This window comes from Theobroma umbraticum, unplaced genomic scaffold, assembly GCF_002168275.2.
Source record: "Theobroma umbraticum cultivar Fairchild unplaced genomic scaffold, ASM216827v3 scaffold_81.0, whole genome shotgun sequence".
NCBI classification, from domain to species: Eukaryota; Viridiplantae; Streptophyta; class Magnoliopsida; order Malvales; family Malvaceae; genus Theobroma; species Theobroma umbraticum.
The window spans coordinates 4,842,073-4,849,436 of NW_018397268.1; positions in this window are offsets into that span (position 1 = coordinate 4,842,073).

A 7,364-nucleotide genomic window follows, 5' to 3' on the forward strand; every position below is an offset into this window, starting at 1 on the left:
CATTTTAAACTAATTAAAGTCCTAAGGATTCTTGACTAAGTGCTTGTTTGGCCTAGTTTTTATTTAGCTTAAAAGCTATTAAGAAACTTTTATAAAAAATAATAACCTTTAAAATTAAGCTAAAGCTATTTGGTAAGCTATTTGTCATTTGACCTATTTGCACTTCTAAGTTCCTTATGATGGCAGTTTGGCTTTGCATAAAGGTGGATTGGCTTTAGATAAGTGAGGTTAATAGTTCTTTAAGGATGGGCTATGTAGGTTGGACTAATTGATGCATTTGGGGTGTAAAACCAAGCGATTAGTTGGTTCTATGTTATGTTTGGTTAGGTTTACTATTCCAAGAAAAGTTTGGGTGGTGGATTGGATTTTCCACCCAAGGTTATAGATGTTGGAATATGGGTTGTTTAGTTACCTACAATGTTCACGATATCCATACTCATAGGACACTTCTCAATTGCATGGCTTCCACTACAATACCCATAATTTTGGAAGGGGTTGTTTTGGGCATTGCTTCCTAAGGTATCTACTTTTTTGGACAGGGAGGCAATTTAGGTAACTAGGTTTGTGTTTGCTTCCACCTTGTATACCCCAACACCTTTCTTTAAATTGGGCCTTTCAAATGGCCACTGATAATTGTTAGATGCCATCTTTTTTCAACTCATATGCTTCCCTTTCAGTCTTCCCCATTAAAGCCCTGCTTGCTATAACATCTATGGTGGTTCTGAGTTGAATTCTCAATCCATTATAGAAAGTCTACATTTCTAACCACCATGGCAAGGGCATCTCCTTAATAACTCCTTGAATCTTTCCCATGCCTAAAACAAGGACTTTGTATGAAACTACTAGAAAAATGTGATCTCATTTCTTAGCTTTGCAGTCTTTAATGGTGGAAAAAACTTCCCCAAGAATTTTCCCATTAAGTCATCCCAACTTGTGATACTTCTGGTTGGTCGTACATTTAACCAACACTTTGCACGATCTTTGCTAGGAATGTGTTAACTCCATAATACTAAGGAAAATATCCAAAAAGGGGGTGAAATGGATTTCCAAAAAAAACATTCTTTCTAAACAAATCAAACATTGAAGCTTGATGACAAGTTTTTCAAATTAGTTTTCTTTTTGAAATAAATTGGAAGAAATGAACAAATAATTTGAAATCAAATTTTCAAAACTCCTCAAAATAAAATATGCAAACATGTTAAAAAAAATTTGAGGAGTGAGTAAAAAAATAAGTTCAAAAAAAAATATTTAAATCTTTTGGAGAGTACGTGGAAAAACATATTTGAAAACTATAAGTCAAATCTCTTTACAATAAAGTGGAAACATACAAGTATAAAAGTGAAGGGTGAGTAAGCTATGAGTTTCAAAAATTTCTTCAAAGTAAAAGGCATAAGTTTGACAAGAAGGGAAATTCTCAAAACGTGGTATCACTCTAAAACATGTCAAAAACAATTTGGAATCAAATGAGCAAGTAAGTTGAAAACAGATTTTGAAAACTCTTCGAAGAGAAGTGTATAAATCAAAAGTGTAAAGTAACATAAAGATTAAATCAAAGAATAAAGCAACACAAGTGTAGATTTTCAAAGCTCTTAAAACCAAAGTGAAATGTATAAGTATTTCAAAGTAAATCAAAGGTGATTTGAAGAGTGAATTGAAAAAGACATAAGTTCAAAAACAAATGTTCAAGTCCCTTAACAGCCAAGTAAAATGCTCTAGTAAGAAACAATGAAGACTAAAGAGAAAGTGCACAAGTTTAAAAGTAAGGAGAAAAGAAAAAGACACAAACCATTTATAGAGGTTTGGCCCTCTTCATAGACGCCTATGTCTTTTCCCTTAGCTCACCAAGGAGTTTGTAATCTACTGTGAAAAATACTTTTTAAGGCTCAAGTATAACCTTTACAACAGTACCTTTTCATGGGAACAAGCATAACCCACGGAACACCTTTTCACGGGAGCAAGGATAACCTTTTGCCTTTCAAGGATTAGGCATAACCTCTTTCCTTTTCAAGGATTAAGTGTAACTTCATGCTTTCTGAAGGATCAGGTGTAACTTTTCTTTCTTACAAGGTCAAAGCAATGATACCTCTAGAAGGAGGATTTTGCTTAGTAAGTACACTAAAGGAAGAGCTTGGAAAAGCTAAAAATGATTTCAAAAGATATGAGTGATAGCACAAGGAATTGAGAGTTCAAACGTAGCTCACAAGCTCTTTTGAAGAATATGAATGGCTTGCTCTAGCTTGGTTTTCTCTTTTTTTCTTCTTTTCATCATCTTGATTGACTCTTGATTAAATGTTCTTTTTCCCTACTCTTCTCCTTTCCACAATGTGTGAAAGAAGTCCTTGTTATAGCTAGAGAAGCTTTAGAGCTGATAGGGATGATTTGGTGGAGAAACTAGGTTTTTCTTATCTTTTTCATGTCTAATGGCTACTTTTGGAGTCAAAGAATCGATTATTTGTTCTTTAGATATCGGTTCTTCTTTATTTTGGAACTTTTTCCTTTATTAGAATCAATTCTTCATTCCTAAGATATCAGTTTTTCTTGCTTGAAAATCGATTCTTGCCTCTCCAGATATTAGTTTTTCTTGTTTAAGAAAATATTCTTACCTCTCCATATATCAATTAGTCCTGCTCTAAGAATCGACATATGCCTTTCGAAGAATTGATTCTTTGTCCACCCAGACCTGTAAGAATCAACTTCTTGACTATTAACATCAATTCTTGAGCTTCCTTTCACAAAGCAACTTCAAATATAAGTTCAAATGTCAACCAAGTAAAAAAACATAAAAACACATCAAAAGCATTTAAAAAGCACTCAAGTTATTCAAAGATGACTTAGACAACAAATTTGGATCATTTTTGTAATGTCAAAACTATAATCATTTTCAAGCTAATAAAGTTAATAATTTCTCAATGAAAAGAGGAGTAGCCTCAATTGAATAGCATCGTTTGTCACCCCATTGCTCTTGAATGTTTCACATATCTCTTGAATGTTCCACATATCTCCAAGAAATACCGAAGATGTGCATTTGGATCATCATGAGATAGCCTTCCAAATTGTACTGAGTTTTGGACCATTTGGATTATGGCTAGCTTGATCTCGAAATTATTTGCTTATATGGTAAGGTTTGAAATGCTTGTCTGCATTCCTTTTACATAAGGCATAGCGTTGTCTCTCAATGCTCTTGGTGCTTCTTGCATTTGGTTGTTCTTCATTGTGAGTTGTCTTTCTTTTCTCTTTTAAGACTTCTGCACAGTCTCTTAATATCTAGGTTGAAAGGAAATTCAACTACTCTTTCTTTTTGCTTGCACCAACATGCTACCTATCAAAACAAGAAAACAAAGTATTATTTACAAAAATGAAATTGCCAAAAGAGAAGAAGAATGGTTTAATGTTTAGAAAGCTTAGTCAATATTAATTCCAAGCCTTGGGAGATGTTAAATTTTCACACAACTACACATTATCGCAAACAAGTAATATTGTAAAAGTAGAGTATCGTTCTCATTGAGATTTGTTTCTTAATTTTTACAAAGTACTAAAATTTTATAACAAATTAATCTTATTTAAGTAATCAAAATTTTTAGAAAATTAATTAACTGGAATTAAAACAAGCCCTAAATTAACTAGCATAAATTAAATTTAATTGAGAAAAACAATAAACTAAATACCTAGGACTATGGGTTTATCCAATACTTCATCTAATACTAATTTCTCTTATTATTTATCTTTCTTAGGTGATTTTACTAACCAAGAATCCAAAGTTATGTACAAGTTTTCGTTGAGATGCTTGCACAAATACCTAACTTAATTAGTTCACTATATTTCTAAAGGAATCAATTAAATTAAGTTCATTAAGTTAGTGTCCTAATTTGGCTATGTATGGCAATTGGCTTATGTTTACCCGAATCGCGAATTAGATCACCAAAGTGACGAGAAAATACATTATTCTAATCTTAGTCTAATTTAAAATCTCTTTGTTGAGTCTTAATTAGATTCATAAATCAATTAATTGTTGATAAGGCAATTAAAGGCATTAAGAACATATTTGAATAAGCAAAACTATACTCATTAATGATAAATAAAAGAAAACTAATATTCAAACTACATGTTGAAATCTATCATAATCATAGATAAACAAATTAGTTCATGATATCTAAATACAACAATATCCAAAGAAATTTAGCCATGAATTCAAACCAAAAAAAATAAGTATAACTCAAGAGAGAGAAATAAACTAATGTTGAAGCTTTGTTGATTTTGAAGCTCTCTCAATTGCTCTTGATTTCTTGCTTGATTCTTAGCTCAAAATCTCTAGAAAAGTTGCTGCCATTCTCCCCCTTGAATACTCTGAAAATGTCCTTTAAATAGGTTCAAGTTAACCTAATTTCCATATTTCTATCAATAATTTTGTTGTTTGAAAACAGTGTGGCGTCGTGGAGTAGTGGTTGTCTTTGTGGCGTTGCAGTGGCTGTCTTTATGGCGCCATGGTGCTCTGGCCTCGGGAGTTTGTATGGTACACTCCAATTGTCCAACACCACAGCCATGATTTTCCTAGCGTTGCTGCCCTAACTCCCTCGGTGCCATAGCTTTGACTAACTCAAGGCTACAGCCTCGAACCAACATGCTGCCTTGTGCAGAACTGCAACCATCCATCATCATCCAAAATGATTTTCACCTTGATCGGATCTACACTAGAAAAGTGGCAAACATGAAAGTTCTATCCCGTTCTCTTATCTTTCCAATGGATCAAGAATCTCATCAATTGGACTTCTTTAGCTTAAGTTATCTTTGAAATATTACAACATGTACGAATGAATCCTTCACCATACTTATGCAATTTTAACTGAAATACGCCTTTCTCATCAAATATCCTACCAAAAACCATGAGAGAAATCAACGATAACTTTTCTTAAAGTAAATTAAAGTAAAATAAAGTAAAATTACAATAAAATAACTTAAATTAACGACTTAACATGTAATCTAACTTAAACTAGAAAAACACTTAAAATGCTAAAATTTGAACCTACAACCTTAAAGATCTAGCTACTTAAGCTCCTAAAATGTGTCAAAATAACTTTATATAATAGAGTATCAGGAGACAATCCTCGACAACTATGCTAGAAAACTAGCTAGCAAAATTCCACAAGTGCACAGGTCGCTTCAAGTGGATAAGTGTAAGTGGAGTGTCGAATTCACATGAGTATTGTCTTGTGTGGACTTGCACTAATTGTTGAGTCTTGCTTCCTTTGCCTAAGCCAATCTCACAAAAAGATTACAGAATTTTATAGAGAAAATCAATAACAAAAGCCAAGGGTTTCAAACTTCCTTTGGTCATTTTCACTTAGGTTAATGCCTTCTCTTTGGTTTAACTTATCTTCAACAACTTGTTAATTAGGAACACATAACTATCAGCTTGCTTATGTCTAAGTCATGTAAACACATTATTAGTAATAGTGTACCACAATATATAAGATAATTAATAATAACGCCTTAAGATTAAGTTTCCTTAAGCGATTACATATGACTAATAGATATAGTGGTCACTGCCCTTGCTCTCACCCAAGTGTAATCTATTCTACTAACTCATAGGTCATTTTCTTTTAGTTTGGATTCCTAAATTCTTATTTCTAGTTCATTAAGACTCCCCTTAAATTCCCCCGCGAGCTGCATTAAAGTTACTAATTGCCTAATTAATTCCCTTAGTCTGGATTTCGAAATTCCTATGTCTAGTCCATCAAGAATCCCCCTAATTCCATGTTGAGCTTTATTAGAGTTACAATGTATCACATTTATAAGGTGAATTAAAAAGGAGCATTAAGCACAAAGAAAATGAACTAAGTTATTTAAGTTTGCATTTTTTTTTTTACCAAAGAGAATTTATTTTACCCAAGTTACTTGACCAAATTCCATTAAACACCGTAGCTAAAATTATTTAGCTACTCATATTTTTATTATGAACAAAATTTAAAGAGTGAAATAAAATAACGAACATGCTGAAAATTATAAAGAAAGAATACTTTTAAGCTTAATACCGAAATTACCTTATAATTAACTTAGGCTCAATCAACAAAGTAACAAGATTTCTAGGATTAAAAATCTTATCACTTTGCCAACTTCACTAAACTTTAATGAAGCTCCAATGGTGGACTGAAAATTGCATGAAAAGATAAAAAAATAAACAGAATTTTATTAATTGAAAACTGAAAAAAATGGTAGGAAGAATAAGCAAGGAGGTTGAGCTAAAAATCTTTCTCCAAATTAACTCCTTTTTTTGAAAGAAGTTAAGTTTAAGTGGACAGCTATCAAAGTCAAAGATAGAAACAGTGAATGAACAAAAAAAATAATTGTAGAAAAACAATAAAAAATAAAAAACACAGAATTTTTATGGAACTTAAAGCCACACCAATTGGAAATTCAAAGCCAATTTCTACTACACAAGAAAAACAAAAGTAAAAAGCTTTCTAGAAAATTACAAAGAAACTTAAACTAATATCCTACAAAATGCAGAAAAGAAAGAAAAGAAGGCTTGCTTGAAAAGCGAGACTGGCTGGGTATTTATAGCCAAAAGGAAAGAGAGTTTTGGTTTAAGTCTTCCACCTTTACGATTCAGAATTCAAGTTTTCAGCTCACTTGATCACTTGGTCAGATTTCAAGCTTATTTTTATCTGATTTCCAACTTGAATTTTGAGTGAAAATCGATTCCTTCAAGCTTCAAATTGGCCAGCCAATACTAGGATGAATTTGGCATGAAATGTGTCCAAGAGCTACCTTGAATTCAAATTGCTAAAGCTTGAAATTTTCCCTCCTGAATTTTCAAACCATTTCAGCAGAAATTACCCTTCATTATCTTCATGATTTTGTGCCTTTTAATTCAAAGAAAATCAGCTTGAAAGTCATCTAAAATTTGGCTTGAAATTTAAACTCTTTAGGATTTGAATTTAGGCCCCAATGTAATTGATTATTTGAGGACTCTTCCCATTTGAATTCTTTGATATCTCTACAAAATCTCCTAGATTTGAAACCCTCTTAGACATCTTTAATTTGGACAGCCCACCTCTTGCATGGATTTTGCATGAACTTGTCCAAAAACTTGCTAAAAGGTGATGATTTTACATGCATGCAGCTTTAGGCAACTTTACCATTCTTTGGTTTAACATCCCTAAATTTTGACTCCCAGCTCAGAATTGAATGAGTCCAAGTCCTGCTGAAAGCTAACTTGATATAAACAAATTTGGTATGCAAGGTCTTCCTCGGATTTTGATGCTAAGGTAGTCGAATTTGGGTTGGAAGTTGGCCATTGTGCATGGCTTTCATGAAAATTCCAAATTTTAGCCTTATTTTCCTACATAAATTAAAAAATATATATA